General features: G+C 43.2%; 1 protein-coding gene across 6 annotated transcripts in view; it reads right to left on the bottom strand.

The window, feature by feature from the left end:
* The window catches only part of Nr3c2 (nuclear receptor subfamily 3 group C member 2), a 330,889-nt gene that overhangs the window by 75,848 nt on the left and 237,100 nt on the right, over nucleotides 1-17,941 (bottom strand). The gene's annotated exons all lie outside the window — the stretch shown is intronic.

Here is a 17,941-nt window from a genome sequence, read left to right as displayed (position 1 = left end):
ACTTTGTAAGAAGTTCTGAATTCGTGAATCTCCAGCTAAATTCTCCAATGTGTAAAGTTACCCCCAGGTAACATTACAGCCATGATCAATATGATTTTGTTGCTATTATCACAGGTCACATTTTCCAAGAACTCAGCGAATAACTAGTATCCACCTACTGTGGAGAGAGTACTATTCTCCAGACAATGAAGTTGGTGGGAAAATCTAAGCCCTGACAAGAGAGAACCGGTTTGAGGAAGCTGAGTCCAAAAACTGATCACGGTTATACAAGCTGTCAGGGTACCACGACATACTTGGAGAAAAGACAATGGCAGACAGCTGTCTCGTCTCTGCTGTCCCTTCTGTCTGTCGCTCTGCCTAGATCTGCTTTGGCTGTGACCTGAAAGTGAACTAAGCCACAGTCCTGTAGGAGACACATCCATAATCAAATACTCTGACCCACCCAAGAGTAGAGTCCCTTCAGAGCGGAGTGGTGTGGTTGGAGGGATTGCCAGGAAGAAAGATCGGGCTTTGGAGTCCACAAAACAAGGCCCTGCACTATGGCTTCCCTGCGGGAGATGCCTACATGCTGCTCCTGGGTCTGGGCATAGATACGTCTACGGTATTTTATTTTCTATGACTACATTGGTCTTTTTCTCATTCCTTTATATTTTTAATGTTAGTAAGAGCTAAGAATATGTATACACACACACACACACACACACACACACACACACACACACACACACACACAAGGCTCCATCTTGAGTTGGGGTTTTAAAGGAGAGACAACAGATCTTTAGTGCAGCCAGGTAGGAGATGCTGGTCAGAGGGCCTTGGAAGTGGAGAAATCCTTCTGTGCTTACCTGCGGGCATGGGGAGGTGTCCAGAGCTGTCTTCAGCTCAAACTTTTGCTCTTCCTGAATGAAAAAAGTAGGTGGTGGAGGAGGAGGAGATTAGGAGGAGGAGGGGAGAGGAGGAGGGGAGAAGAGGTGGAGAGGAGGAGGGAGGGATGAGAAGGAGGGGAGGAGGGGAGGAAGAGTTTTGACAGCAGGGACTTGAAGCTATAATTCTAAAGTTCCCTCTGGCACTTTGGACAAGGGTCTGTGGAGAAGGGGCAGGCAGTGTGGTGGTCTGTGGGTCCACGTGGCAATTCCTAGACCACTGTGTTGAGCCGACCTGGGGAAGTCATCAGTGGGCAGCACTGAAAGTCTCCACCCATAGATCCACAGAACTAAGATGAGAGAGAAGAGGATTCACCCACGTGTTCTGCTCAGGGGCTAACGAGAGGCCCCGGAGCTCTATTTTCATTTGTCACACCCTCCAACCCAGTCACACTTGGAAAATTTAAGAGACGTTTTCTGAATCATGCTGTCCGTGTTGTTTTTTTCTTTTCACTGTGGATGAGATAGGACAGGAAGGCTTTACAGACCGAAGAGGGGATTTAAACTAGAGAGCAGGAACATCTTCTCTGAGCATCCTGGACTGTGTTATGGAGAGAGCCTGAAATGCACTGCCTGCGAGAACGTGTAATAATACTGTTTTCTGAATTGCGGTCTGGCAGCAGGCCTCCTGTTGCTCAAGCGCAGCCTAGAAACAAGTGATTGAATGAGTTTTGGAGATCTGGAGCCCCGTTGTGGAAATCGGGAGACCCTCTCATGCACATTTCAGTTTAGATTTGTCTGAAACACAGGACTAAACTCCTTATCCCTGCAAGTGTGGCTAGACCTAATCTGAGTAGTGTTTTCCAAAGTATGCATAAGGGCAAATACTGTGACTTTAGAATCCATGCTTGAAAGAATTTTCAGTTTTATGAAAGTTTTATTTTCATATTTCTATCCATTGAAAGAGTCCATTTATGAGCTGGGAAGTGGCAGAGCGTAACTGAAGCTCTACATGCAAGGTAAGTTCTAACCCAGCCTTTCTGTAAAACGCTGCATTTGGTCTTCATTCACACCCGAGGAGGTGGGTGCTGTGTTCCCACCATTGTTCAGAGAACAAAGTGACCCAGCAGAGTGACAGGACCCTACCCTCATACTGTAGAGTTGGGAACAGTGTGGAAACTCCAGGTTATACCACAGCAGACATCTAAGCAGGAGGCCCAAAGGTCAGAGGACCTAGAGTTCAGTTGTCTACAAGGTCACCACTAGCGACAGGTGAGCCCGTGGCCACCTCAACCAGTTCACAGCCTGTTTTCTTTTCTAGTCCCCAGGACAGTGCAGCCAACCACACACTGTGGCTGCCACAACAAGCAAGACAAGCCTTTTTTTTGGTTTTGCTCCAGGCTATGTCACCTTCACTGCCACTGGGAGACAGTTCTTAAAAGGCAGGAAGCAGACTAGCCAGTTTGCCTAAAATCTAGAGTTTACCACAGGAGGAACCTGTGTTTTGCTAAGAATTGAAGCCCTAAAGCAATACTGAAATTGATAGTTGAGTTCTCTGGACACCCATTTTAAATGAAATTTACAATCTTCTGAAAATTAGATAGCGATCTCCAAAAATTCTGTTCTCTGAGGATCACTATGTAGGAGACTATGTAGGAGATATTTATTTGTAAAATATCTCAGTAGTTCTATATTACTAACTTAAAAGGAGAAGAACTAGGTGTGGTGGCCTATACCTGTAATCCCAACACTGGGGAGACTGATGCAGGAGGATTTTCGCCTGTTCAACCAGCTTGGGTTACACAGTGAGTTCGAGGCAAATCTGGGCTACAGAGTAAGAATCTTTCTCAAAAAGCAGAAATGTAAAAGAATTACATTATTAAATAAGAAAACCTAGCCCAACAATTGCCATGGCCATCCTGGAAAAGACCCCTCCTTCAAAGGGCAAATCCTTCAACAGCTGCCGTCCTGGCATATTCATGAGCAGAGTTTTATTACACGGAGCATTCCCATTGGCATGCCGGGTAAACAGACTCATTAGGAATGGTCCCTGAAGAAGCACTACTATTGTAACAAGGCTGCAGAGGTGGGCGCAGCATGAGGAGGAGGCAGTGACCTGGAAAGCCTCCAGGGCCCGGCTTAATGGACTGGGCTATGTCCTCCCAAGTTCTCAGGACCCTGGTGAGCTCAGACCAAACAGGACCCTTGGCTAAGGAGAAAACCTGCAGGACTATCCTGTGCAGGTCTCCTCACACCGGTCGTTAACTTGATGACACCTACCTTATGCAGATCAAACATGGGAACAATGAAGAGCTGGGGGTTGGAGGAGAGTTCAGTGGCAGAAACATGGCTAGTATGCAGGAGACCCTTTCAAACGCTGACAGAAGGGAAGCACCTAGCCAATAGTGTCCTCTTTATGACATTTCAGTACAGAATGTCTTCAATACGCGCACAAGGTCACCTTCAACCCAATGCGTGGCCCTCTCCTTGCACTTATCCCTTGCCCGTGCGCCCCTTAAGCTCCCGCATGCTCTTCTGCTGAGCCTCTGTTGCTCCCTGATTGCTGTAGTCTCCGTGTTTCCTCAACAGCCTCTCAGGTCCCTAAAACACGGCACATACCAGAGAATTCTGAGGCACCCGAGGAAGCTGCCTAACTGCAATGCATTTCAGAGTTTTGGGCAAAAAAGACTGTATAGTTTTGTGCATAAGAAATAAAAAGCTGGGCTGGAAATATGGTTCAGTGCTTAAGAACACTTGCTGCTCTTGGGGAGGATCCATTTCAGTTCCCCGGACCTGTGGTTTGCAATCATCCATAACTCCAGCTCCAGGGGATCTGATGCCTTCTGACCTCCACGGGCACCGCAGATGCATGCACTGTGTGTGTATACACACATATATAATTTATTCATATATATTTTATACACACATAAATGTGGGCAAAACATACACACACACACACACACACAAATCTAAGAAGGTAGAAGAAATAAAAACTCTCAATGGGGAATGGAAAAAATACACAGACTCAAAGACCAGCCAAGCTTTCTCTCCAATGCTAATTTTCATGAAAAATAGTTCCTCCTTCTTAGTTCCTCCTTCTCAGTTCAACATTGTTTCTGTAAAATAATTACTCATAGTTTTATCACTGCAATTCTAATTATTTTTTTCAAGAATAATTACTTGGAAGCATGTTTTATTGAAAAAAAATCACCTTAATTTGAATCAGATTGTAAGTAATCTTTTATATTATTTACATGAAAAGTAAACTGAGCAAGTTTTCCTGAATTATGTTGTGATTAAATAATAAATTGATATCATTAACTAACACTAGCTATTATAAATAATTCATATTAACAATATTAAACAATATTAACATTATGATTTAAAAATCATTTCAATTGTTCAAGAGCAAAAGGAATGGAAAGGCCAGATAGCCTGACAGAAATCACCAGGGAACAAAACTTGACAACTGGAAACAATCGTTTCCGAAGACTGCCACTCCGCTGCTAAGAACAGTTTACGAATATGAGATAAAAAAGTCAGATAGCAGAAATCTCCTCATGACAAGCTAGCACTAATGTGTGAGAGGACCAGGGGCAGCACATCATGGTGAGTTCCCAGGATGCACTTAGGCTAGGGAGGGGACTAAGCAGGTCCGAGGAAAGGAAAAACAAAGGCCAATGTTTACAGCTTTTAAAATAAATATTATTCCACATTTTATTCCTCTGACATTATCAGAATGAGTCTAAATTAAGAATTAATAGTAGCCAATGATGCATACAGTTGAAAAAAAGTTATTTTTCTAGGCTGGGTTCTCTTCAGGATACTAATAGACTTGGTCTGAAAACTCCCAGATCAAATGGAGCCAAACCAAACTGGCCTGTTTTGGAGCAATGAAGTGGCAGTGTGCAGAGGCTCCCCTGGTCTCCCTTCCCGCGCTCCTAGGCACAGGGGTCAGCCTGCAGACCCGAAGCTGGGCTGAGAGCAGTACCACGCCCGCCCGCAAAGGCCTGCCCTGCCCTGCCCAGCTGTTTACAAGGCCTACTTCTATTTCGTCCTTTGGTCTTCTGCCACAGTGTAAATTCCAGAGCATTGGAGACTCCCTCAAAACCAGTCCAGCAAAGCAGGCTAAACAAAAACTTCTTTAAGACACTGAGCTTTCTGTCTTCGTTTCTAAAGTATTCTTCACATGAACACCATTTAGCCAAAACAGACCACAAACAAACAAACAACTCCCTTACAACATGAGACTAAAAAGCAAGAGCAGCAGCAGAACAAGGCACAGAGGGAGCTCTTGCCGGGCCAGAGGCCAAGCACTGACGGGGCTTCTGTTATCTGACATGAGATGGGATCACAGGCTTCTGTGGAAATAAGCCATTACAACTCTGATTGCATGGAAGCCATAAAGGTGCAGGGCCCAGAAGAGGACTTGCAGTTTTAAGGACTTCCTGAAGGAAAAGTAGGTCTTTCCGAAAGCATTTCTTGGGGAATCTCAGCTTCCATTTCAAACAGTGTGAGCAATTCGCTTACACACTTTAAAGTACATTCCCAGTAAGGAAAGGCCTAGATCTTATTTCTCCCTTCCTGCTGCCTGCCTCACCACTGCCTCCTTACTGTTTGCTTTTGTTTTCAAGGTAGATTTCCCTTCATCCCAAAGTCAGCTGGAAAATTGTGATAGCCGCACCCCTACATGCAGCTCATCAGAAAATTCATGGGTGAATCTCATGGCTGCCGCTTTTAAGTGTTCAAATAAGCTCTTTTAGGTGAGGCATGGTGACCTGTCACCCCACCTCTGAAGAGGATCCTGAAGGAAACTGAGAGTCAGGTCAGCATGGATGACTTGGATAAAGGCCAGCTTCATGTTACAGTTCCAAAAAGATTCAAGTTACGCACCATGTAGAAGGCAAGTTTTAACCCTCAATATAATCTGTAGTCACCAATTAATTAAATTAAATCGTCACCTCCCAATTTGAATGTAGCTAACAGGAACCTGTAACTCTCCCTTAGAGAATTCCCAGTCTTTAATGCCTGTTTTTTTGGACCCACAGTTAGTGTTAGGAAATCCCCTGTTAGGTATAATCTCCCCTCACAGTACAACCATGGAGGTAGGTCATGCAGCTCTGCCCAGTATCATGATGAATTCTGAACTCTTTTATTGGTTTCTGTGCGAGCATTCTGCTGAACAGACTACAGCAAATGGTGACCAGAGCTCATTGAAAAAGTGGAGGAAAGAGAAGATGAACAAATGAACCGACACTTTTCTGGTTGTCTCGAACCAGTTGCAGTAACCACTGCAGCCCTGTTCTCTAAGAAAGGCTTTCAGAAGAACCAAGCAAGGCTTCTGGGTTTCAGCTTCAGCCCCAGCATTGGCTTGTCTCCCTGGAAAACAACTCCAGCCAAGGTTCAACCCAGCCTGTCTGAACAAAATCAGGTCAGTGTCCTCCATGGAGGCGTGGGTAGAGCAGCAGAGGGTCAGGCAGTGTGGGAGCAAGGGGCCTGCTATCCAAACAGAATTCAGATTGGTAAAATATAGCTTTTCTAGAATTATAACAGGAAGCTGCTGAAGCCGGAGGCTACAGACCTCCAGGGCCCTTGGCCAGCTGGTCTTCAGGTTGTCTGCTGTGAGGTATTTGAGAGGACACTATGTTAAGATGTCTTGCTGTTATTGGTGTAATAAACAGTTGAACAGCCAATAGCTAGGCATGAGGTATAGGCAGAACTTCCGGGCAGATAGAGGAAGTAGGAGACACACACACACACACACACACACACACACACATGCACACATACGTGCTCACACACACACACACACACACACACAAAAGAAAAACTAGAGGAAGCAGGATGGGCAGTATGTGACAAAACATAGATAAATAGAAATGGGTTAACTTAAGTTATGTAAGAGATAGTTAAAAATAAGCCTAAGATAAGACCAAGCTTTCAGAATTAGTAAGTCTTCCTGTTGTTATATGGAAACTGGCTGGTGGAGCAGAGAAAGACGCCTCATAGTCACCAGTGTTTGTACGAGGCTGGAATGCCCATGCACGTTGGAGGACATCTGTGATCTGGTAACAGAATACCCACAGAGGCTTTGATGCTTTGCCAAGGCAGCGCCACGAATCAGTCTCTAGTTTTATATTTCAAGAAGATGTTCAATGTCTACATTGAAAATATTCTGCATTACAATTAATGCTCTAGTAACAAAAGCATATGCAATAATTCTTCATGAGACAAAGCCAGCTCTCTCCATGTTCCAGACAGCATCCGAGACAGACAGCTCTCAGTTCTTACAGCCACAGCACCCGAGACAGCTCTCACATCCCTACAGTCACAGCACCTGAGACAACTCTCTGTCCCTACAGCCACAGCACCCGAGACAGCTCTCACATCCCTACAGCCACCCTCATGGTGTCATCTTTGGAAGTTAGTAGTTTGCAATATTTAAATCACATCTGTTTAAAACAAGAAATAACTCACACGAATTCTCCATATTATCAGCTATATAAGAGTGATATAAGCTCTCTCTCTCTTTCTCTCTCTCTCTTTCTTTCTCTCTCTCTCTCTTGCCCCCCTCTCATATTTTGTTCTTGTTCTTAGAATAAAAACAAAAGTTTTACTTTGTATCTGAAGGGAGCTACTAAAAAAGAATCCTGATGTCTACATAGGAGATTTTAACCAAAAATGGAGGAAATTAGAAATTCTGGGAAAACACCAGAGGATATACTATTTAGCTACTTGGGCCAGGAGTCAGAGCTAAAGAGGACAATAACATACGCTTTCAGTCTTCACCCACAACTGCATTTTAACTTCCAAGACACAGATGTTGGTTAAGAGTTTTTTGTGTTGCACAGCATCATAAAAGCAAGAGCACCTAACAGGAAAACTCATAGTGAGGACGCAAAGATGAGAAGCATGGGCTCAGACGCCGTGGAAACAGAGCTGAGCACCCCACTCTTTCAAATGTGGTCCTTATGCCATCCTTGTGAAGACCCAGGGGCGAATTCTCCATGCAGAATCGTGGGCTGCCTAAGTTCCACATATCAGAAAATATGTAAGTGGAGGTTTAGAGTTCTCGTTCTTAAATTCTCATATGTCTATGTGACAGTTAGCATCCTCAAGAGTCTGAAGGAAACAAAAACAGAGAGAATATGAGCAAGATTGAAGAGAGAGAGGGGGAGACATGCAGGGAAGGGGAAAGGAAAGAAAGGGCAGGAGGGAAGAGAGGAAGAGAGGGAAGAAGGGAGGAGAAAAGGGAGGAACAGTAAGGATTTGGTCTCCTCCACGTCACTGGCATTTGGATTGGATAATTCATGGCTGTAGGGACAATCCTGTGTGTCACAGAATGCTTAGCCACAGACGTAGTCCTCTACCCATTAGATGCCAGCAGCCACCCCCAGCCACCAGCTGTGACAGCCAGAAAGGTTTCCAGACCACTGAGTGTCCATCCATTCCAGAGGAAGACCACTCCTGGTTGAGAAGCAGTCATCTACATTAAGCTGAGTCATTAAAAGAAGAGAGAGCCAGGTGGAAGAGGAAATTCTTAGACCACACAGACAACAAGCAACTGAGAGCTGACCAGGGAGGATGCTAATCCAGCACACATCTACCGCTTTCCTAACAGCGGATGAAAATGGTATTTCTAACAATCTTAAAATCTGAGAATCCTTGCTTGTTTTCCTCATGACAACAAATGTCTGGAGTTGAGAAGTGGTCACTCTCTCAGCTAGAGACTGGACTGTCTGTGCTTCAGGGCAGGTGAGCTCTGACCAACTTCCCGAAAGAAGCCAGGAGTGTTGCAAGAACAACAGAACATATTTATATCTAAAACTTAATCATTTCTTCGGGGTTCCAGCTTGTTATCAGGGACACAAACACACAAAAGTACTAACAAATTCTGCAAGCAACCTGGGGACACACAGCCCCTGGAAAGAGTCCCCAGGTTATGATAATTATATCATCAAGTTTACTACTAGCGAGGCAGCCAAGTGCTTGCCACACCCAAAGGGTGTGCACACGGGCTGACGAGCACACATCCTGTATGCTACCACCCTCATAAAAAATGAGTAATGGCTGATTTCAACATTCACTCTCACATTAAACCTAAGTTGGGCTTTATACAATAGGCCTCTTTACCAGCCATCTAGTAAAAGGCGTATTTGTTCCTGTGAAGAGACAAGGCCTTCCCACAGCTCTTCCTTCCAGATGTGTGCTCCGTGTGCTTCTCAGGCTCAGCCTCCTGATTGCCACCACCTGGGGTAACAGGTGCACAGCCGGGCATTTATCGGCCATCAGGGGCACCTCTGATCCTGTCCCGAGAGCAGGTGCCCCGGGCCCGGCCTGCTCAGTGTGTGCTCACAAATGACTCCAACACAGAGACACTCGCGGTAATCTCCACATACAGGCTTTGGTGTCCATTTCTGTCTAAAACGTCCTCGAGCCTGGCCGGATATGTGTGCCTATTACCACTCCACTCTTGCCTGGCCACCGAGACACGGGCTGAGGATCTCTGTCAGTCTTGGAATTTCTGCAAATACAGGTGATTTTCCCAACTTGAACTCTCTCCACCCTTCCCCACTGGACCCGGATGACGATCTGTCAGGAAACTGTGGACTCTGACTGGGTGAAGCCTTCATTTCACTTGGTTCCTTGGCTACATCTCCATCTGTGTCTGCTCAGCATGGCTTCACTTCACCGCGGTAGCTTCCTTTTCCAGTACCTTTGTTGCTTCTATTTAGAGGCAGGTTCTCATGATGCAGCCGTGGTGGGTCTGCAAATGCTTGTAGATCAGGCTGGCCTGCAAATGCTATGTAGATCAGGCTGGCCTGCAAATGCTATGTAGATCAGGCTGGCCTGCAAATGCTATGTAGATCAGGCTGGCCTGCAAATGCTATATATAGATCAGGGTGGCCTACAAATGCTATATAGATCAGGCTGGCCTGCAAATGCTATATAGATTAGGCTGGCCTTGCACTGAAAATCCCTGCTTGTCTCTGTGAGTACTGGGATACAGCCACCCTACTTGGTCCTCTCTTTCTTTTTCACATTTTTTGGGGGGATTTAATTTATCTGCCCATTTATTTAATCACCATCACTTCTCACCTTGAACTTAATGCTTTAGCAGAACCTACCAGACCTGGCTGGAATTCCCTCTTTGGCAACACCAACAGTTTGTCTGAAACATCCTCCATGTTGGTGACAGAAGCTACAGCAAAGACACAACAAAGTGAAGCCGCACACGTCCCCTGAAACCCGTCCTTATGGAAAGAGGAGGTGCTGGCCTGCTTACTCAATATATTATCATCTAAGCGATCTCTAGTCTACACTAATGCGAACAGCAGGCCAAGACACAGACTTTTTGGAAACTGGACTTCAGTGGCTCTCAATCTTCTTAGCACTGTGATCCTTTAATGCAGCTCCTTATGCTGTGGGGACCCCCAACCACAAAATTATTCTGCTACTACTTCATAACTGTAATTTTGTTACTGTTATGAATTGTAATGTAAATACCCACATAGGGTCGTGACCCACAGGTTGAGAACCACTCCTGTAAAAGGATGAAAAACAATGTCATAGAACTTTGACAAAGTACTTCTTTTGGAATGTGTTACAGGACTAGTTTAAACATCAGATACCTTTTGTTTTTAATAACTATTTAACTGAACTTTGGGAGGGGGCTGGGCTTATCTTCATAGGGCAAAGCTGAACCGTGTTGCTGTCTACTCTCGCAGTAGTATTTATTAAGCCCACGCTCATGCTGCACCAGAGAGCACTGGATCTGGGAGAAGAGGGCAACCCCCTCCTGACAGCGTGTATGAGCCACAGATATGAAGGCCTACAAGCAAATAACTACAGTGCGGCCTACTCCGTGCTGTGACAGAGCCTGGGAGGGCCAGAGGGGACCAGCCACTCTGTCAGAGGAAGCGACAGCCTTACTAAGTTATATAGAAAGAAGGACATTTCTTCCCGTGTGGAAACCATCTGAGGAGTGAGGGTTCTTTAGAGCAGGGTTTGGGGTGGTGGCAGAGACATATCCACACTGGGGAAGATGGTGTGGGCCATTTTAGACTGTGTGCACATAGGTATCACCAGGAGGTTGTGTGCAAGAGTTCAGAAGGACTCCAGGGGAAGTAGAGTGGTGTTGGGGTGTGGTAGTGGGGGTGCGGTAAGGACATGGAGGACCATGAACAGGAAAGCACCCCAAAGTCAGCATGGTGGCAAGTTTCCGTGGGAAGCAGGTTATTACAAACTTTGTGGAGTAGAATAACTGTCTCTGTCATGGTTTGAATCTGAAACGCCTCCCTCAGGTTTCTGTTTTGAATACTTGTTCCCCAGTTGGTGGCACTGTTTTGGGGGGCTATAGAGCTGTTAGGGGGTGGGACCTGGCTAGCAGAAGAAGGTTACTTCTCTGAGGAGTGCACCAGACTCCCGGTTCCTGCTGCAGTCTGTCTGAGTCCTGAACTGCAGTGGCCTACACAGCCTCTGCCTCCCGCTCTGTCGACGTGAACAAGAGCTCTGTGCCACACGGCCCCCTCCATGGTGGCTGAGACTCCTGTGACCACGAGCAACTACATTTTCCCTCCTTATCACACCAAGCCTTTCAGCCAACGACATGCAGAAGGAACCAATACGGTGCCTTAAAGGCGTTTCTTTCTGATCCCCGGAGCCCAGGAGAGTGTCACCTCACATGGCAACAGAAAGGACCACGTGCCAGAGAACAGAGGTAGCACCAAGAACTGGGGGAGGCAAGCGAGTTCTCTCCTCCAGCCTCCCTGAGGGAAGCCAGCCTGCCGCTGCACTGACTTGAGCTCAGTAAGAGACATTTTAGATTTCTAAGCTGTACATTCACATGAAAATAAATTTTCATATAATTTTATTTAAATCAGTAACCCGGTGGTCACTCGCTATTGCAGCAATAGGAAGAGAATACACATAGGAATCTGAGTACCTTGCTCTTGGCCTTCTTATGCATCTGGAGCAAATGAGAAGTTTTTGTTGGAACGGACAGAGACGGCTCCATCCCTCAACTCATCCATGTTACCTTAGCAGAAACAGTCCCTAACAGTGGAGAAAAAACCATGAGGGCTGGAGAAGGCCCTGCCGATGTGGAAGGTCTAGGCCACTGGTGACAGATTAGGGCCGTTCTCAGGCATGACTCAGAGCCCTACAGAGGGCAAGGCAGGGACAGGATGTGTTTGGGGAATGAAGACAAACCGGCAATGTGCTGGTCTGGGGAACCTGCTCATGTGCCACCTCAAGCCAAAGGGAGGCCTCGGGTTTCATTAAAGGAAAAAGAAATTTAAAAAATTGGAGGAAAACCAAAACAAAACAAAGATACAAAGTGGAGCTTTGAGTCAGTCAATCAAGCGAGCACTTCCTTTAATTCCCCCCTTTGCTTTGGATCTGTTCTCAACTCCAGAGGATTCTGAGCAAGCAGACGGAGAAGGATTTTTCTCCCTTCCCTTATAAAGCAGTTCGAAGCCAACCATCCTGTGACTGGTAGCATCTGAAAAAGTTTAGTGAGGTGACTCAGCCATCTCTGCTGAGAGAGGATGGAGAAGGGGGTCAAGGGGTTATTTCCTGGGAACAAACAGCCTAGAGAACCTACTCAGGGACTCAGAGGACTCCGCAAGCTGTTCATCCCCTGGGCCCCTACTGTGACCAAGGCTAGGTAGGGACAGGCGGTCACCCCCGACCTTCTGCTCCTTCTCGCCTCTTGTATATACAAACATTTTCTTGTGTCCAGCATTCAGGCTGAGGACACAGGGTGGCAGCTCCATACTGGGTCCTTATCTCCTGTAAACAAAGGACAGAATCCAGGGTCTTTCTCTTCTGTAACTTATTGTTGTTTTTAAATTTACGTTTTAGAGTTGCGAGTTGTCTGTCTGACTATCTGGAGGGCATGCATGTGTGTGAAGGTGAGAGGACTGCTTTGTGGAGCAGTTCTTTCTATGTGTGTCCTGGGATGACATTAAACTTAGGTCATGGAGCTTGACTTCGGGAGTCATCACCCACTGACTGCCTTGTAGCTCTTGAGGATGAACCATCTAGAGCGCCTCCCCTCACTTTCTCAATTCTTTTCCCAGCCTGACTTGCCAACACGGAATGCTAAGGTCTTGCCAAGTGCCTTTTCTGACTACTCGAAGCCCACCTTTGTCTCTGAAGACAAACATACAATCCACATGTTTGTAGCATGTGGTTACAAAGTTTTCAGATCCTTAAGACACAACACCATAAAGCCATGTTTGTAAGAATACATTAGTGTCAAGGAAAATAGAAATATATTGACTCAAAACATTACTTTCAGGGTTGACTCAAAACATTATTTTCAGGGTCTTTTCCAAATGCTGACAATCTTTGTCAACAGACCTTCTTTTAAAAGAGCAAAGCCGTGTTTCTGCTGCAGCCACTTTTATTAGCTCTGCTAATTCAGCATTCAAGAAGCTCCATGTCAAAAGATAGATCGTTCCTTTTCAACCCGCAAATCAAATGCTCAGCAAACATTTGCCAACTCCACCTTTATTCCCCCAGGGGTGACAGAAAACGACTGTCACTATAGTGAGGATGTGTTCTATAATTCCATATTACTAATATGCATTGCCTTCACACTTTGGTGAGGGTGCAGTGTGAAATTTCATGTGCATATTGTATGTAGTGATCAAATCCAGTCCCCTTTTTGTACCCTGCGCCCCTCTTAATTTCTAGAAATCATTACTCTATTTCTCATGCTAGTGTATTCCATATATGAGAATGTGTGACATCTGCCGTCCTGTGTCTGGCTTATTCCACTTAACTATAATATCTTTCAGCTTCATCACTCTGCTGAGATGAGAGGATTTTATTCTTCCTTATGGTTGAAAAATACCCACACTTTCTTTGTTCACTGTCTGTTGGTGAGCAGCTAAGCAGATTCTATATCTTAGACATTCGGAGCAGTTCCTCAGTAAACATCACCATGCAGGTACCTTTTTGATATGCTGATTTAATTTAATTTGGATAGGTACCCAGAAGGGTGAAAGTGACATGAATTGGATTATATGTCAGGAATTTATCTACCTATCTATCTCTATGTATCATTTATCTTCTATCTATCTATCTATCTATCTATCTATCTATCTATCTATCATCTATCTATCAATCTACCTATCATCTGTCTGTCTGTCTGTCTATCTATCTATCTATCTATCTATCTATCTACTTGCTATCATCTCTGTCATCTATCTATCATGACTATCTATCATCTATCTATGTAATCTATCTATCTATCTATCTATCTATCTATCTATCTATCTATCTACCTACCTACCTATCATCTCTATCATCTATCTATCATGTCTATCATCTATCTATCTATCTATCTATCTATCCTCTATCATCTATCTATCCATCTATCATCTATCTATCTATCTATCGATTGATCTATCTATCTACTATCTATCTATCTCTCTACTTGCTATCTATCATCTCTATTATCTATCATGTCTATCTATCATCTATCTATCTATCTACTATCTATCTCTCTACTTGCTATCTATCATCTCTATTATCTATCATGTCTATCTATCTATCTATCGATCGATCGATCGATCTATCTACTATCTATCTATCTCTCTACTTGCTATCTATCATCTCTATTATCTATCATGTCTATCTATCATCTATCTATCTATCTATCTATCTATCTATCTATCTATCTATCTATCTATCTATCTATCTATCCATCCACCTATCATTCATCTATCATCTATCTATCTATCTGTCTCTATTTTTGTGGTTCTAGGAATTGAGCACAGAGCCTGTACATTCTTCGTGGTGCTTCACCATGAAGCTACCACCCCGACTTAGGAGATTTAATTTTAGCACTTTGAGGAACCTTCATACTGTTCATTGCAGTGGTCATACCAATTTACATTCCCATCAACAGTATATAAAAGTTCATTTTTTTCTACATCTTTGTCAAAATTTTAAACAACCAATCTACTAGAATGTTAGTTATTGTAATTTACTTCTGATTTGCAATTCCATCATGACTAATAATATTTTTATGATATCTAATAATAATCATGATGAGTATTTTTCCATGTATATTTTTTGGTCCCTTGAATTACTTCTTTTGAAGTATCTATTCAAAGGGTTTACCCTTCCAAAAGCCAGATTACATGTTTGTTGTTAAAATGTTCTAGTTCTGGACAACAACTCTCTGTGAAATGAACAGTTAGCAAGTATTTTCTCCTTTCTGTAGGCTCTCCCTTCCCCCTGCTGATTGTTCTCTTTGTGATTTTCCTTCATGCAGGCCACCTCTTCACTCCATTGATTGTTTGATTTGTGATGGAGAAGCTTACTTCTTTGTCTTTTAACAACATTTTAATTGCTGTAAAACCGCTGCATTGAAAAGAACATTCCACGCAGGCACATAATTTAATTTGACATGTTGCCTCTGTCCTCCCTTTTGCCACCCCACCCCCGCCCATTAGTTTTCTTTGTTCTACACAGTTTACTACTAATTACATTTATCTTCATGAAGTCTAGGATCCACAAAGAAAGAAAGCATGTGGTAATGGTCTCTAAGAGACTGATGAGTTTTGCTTAATACGATTGTGTCTAGTTACATACACTTTCTTGAAAATGACATAGCTGTAGGAAAGTTTCATTGTATACATACTAACATACATTCTCCTTATCCATTGCTCCACTGAGAGCAACTCAGCTATTATGAAAAGTGCAGCTATACACATGGCTGTGCATGTATCTCTACTATGCTGACTCAGAATCTTTCAGATAAATATCCAGGAATGACTGTGGCTGGATCCTATGGCAGATTGATTGTAACTTTTCTGGAGACTTCCAAGCTGCTGTCCATAGTGGTTGAGTTCCTTCACATTTTATCAACAGGATCCCCTTTCGTCTGTGCACTGGACAGCATTGGGGCTGAGAGGGAATGGCATACCATTTCCTTCATGCTCACTGGACATTTATACTACACACTTTAGGAAACATTTGTCAATCATTGGCTCATTTACTGATTGAATTTTGGCTTGCTATTTCATTTTTAGTTCTTTAAATATTCGATATATTAATCTTCTGCGATATACACAGATAAACTCTGCACTTTCCCATCACACAGAGGATGGACAACAGCTAGCTTTCCAAGGACTTGACCATTATCTCAGTTTTCTCAGCACCCTCTAAAGATGCCATCTCTCACAAACAGGAAGCAGTCTAGAGAATATGACACCCACATTTCTAAGAGGTGGGTGGGTGGTTTGGGGTCAGTTAGTGGATTATGGATGTTTATCATCATTGGTTGAAAGTTGTTATTGGTCATGGTCAAGCAGGAAACTAAACAAAGCAGATTAGATTAAGGGATCTTTTTCTGAAAAGATAAAGGTGAGGAGATATAGTGATGGCAGGATTAAAGGGTAGATTATAGAATCTACTTTCAAACTAAAAAGAAACTCGTAATCTCAAACATTTTTACACTGGTATGGATTTTTTGCATATTGATATGAATTTAAGGTTATTTTTGTTATAACATACTGTATATGTTTCTACTCTTGTTTAAGGTAGTATACTGATACAGTTCATTTAAAATGTAATACATAGTTCTAGTCCTTAAAAGTTATTATTATAAACTATTTAGGGCAATTAAAAAATAAAGGTTAGTAGTTAGTCATCTATAACAATCAAATTTATAGTCATGTTAGGTATCTTTTCTAGGTCAAACAGATATATTTTAGATAGATGGGTGATCTTCAAATACTTTAGAGGTCTACAGAATATTACCTTTAAGATGTTTTAATAACATAAGACTTTTCATGACAGTGAGACACATCTGTTCCTGGAAGCACTAATCTATTTCAAGGAAGGATGCTGGGCATTAATTAACCTCTACATGGAGTTTGTTTTCATGATGGAAAAGTTAGTCACTGGGCAAGAAACTGCCCTGGCCCTGACTGCTGACTGTATCCTGTCCAAACTGGATGAGCAGGACACAAATGTTGACTGCCAACCTTTGCCAAGACAAGGTAGAACAGTCCTTCAAAAATTCCTGCTTCACAGAAAAATTTGTCAAATATTCTAGGCTTATAGGCCAAAGATGGATGCCCCAATGTTACAGAGAAACTTTGTGTAACTGTCCAGACAGCTAGCTGTTTCGGTCATTTCTAAAGTTTTGCAAGTTGTTTGCTTTGCACTTCCTGTTTACTCAGGTAATTTTATTCTTCCCAGGTATCTGATGGGGTTGAAGACTATATAGCTATAGTTACAGTTTTCCTTGTTACCAAATTCAGTGAAGAAACTCACAAAAGAGATGTAAAATATAAGATAATAAGGTTGAGAGACACAAAAGCTTAATTTTTATCTAAGGAAATGTTTTAAGGTCTAAAATCACATTTTTAGTATGGTAATCCAAGTTATGATAGAAAACGATTTAGGCAAAACTTTGAACTCACCAAGGTAGAATATATAATAGAGTACTTTCTCTAAAGTTGCCAAATACAAATGAATAGGACATTATGAATGTATTATTACCTGATAACTGTTCTTATTGTATATAGTCTTACTATGGTAGAGTTAAAATCTTTCCCTTTCATTTAGACAAAAGGAGGAAATGTTGTAGGATATTTGATAACTTTATTTTATTTTGACTAGTTTAATAAAGAGGTGAATGTCCAACAGCTAGGCAAGAGAGGTTAGGCAGCACTTCTGGGGGAAGAGAAGAACTCCAGGTTAATCTAGACACATGGAAGATGTCAGCGAGGTGGACGGCAGGTAAAAAAGAAACAGGTCAATTTAAGTTGTAAGAGTTAATTGGGAACAAACCTAAGTTAGAGGACAAACTTTCATAATTAATAATAAGTCTCCATGCTGTTATTTGGAGGCTGACAGTCCAAGAAAGTCTGACAAGAAAGTCTCATTACACTGTTCGACAAAGGCAGAAGATAAGGACACAAGGCATAGGCTGGGGGGTAACATGGCCGAGGCTACAAGATAGGAGGGACAAGTGGGACAGAGGTTTCTGCCATCCCTCTCATAGTGGCCATTCTATCCGAGATCTTGGTAAGGACCTGTGACATGGTCTC

This window comes from Myodes glareolus, chromosome 22 (assembly GCF_982192425.1).
Source record: "Myodes glareolus chromosome 22, mMyoGla1.1, whole genome shotgun sequence".
NCBI classification, from domain to species: Eukaryota; Metazoa; Chordata; class Mammalia; order Rodentia; family Cricetidae; genus Myodes; species Myodes glareolus.
The sequence above is the reverse complement of the archived record's forward strand: the minus strand, read 5'-3'. Positions and strand labels throughout refer to the sequence as shown.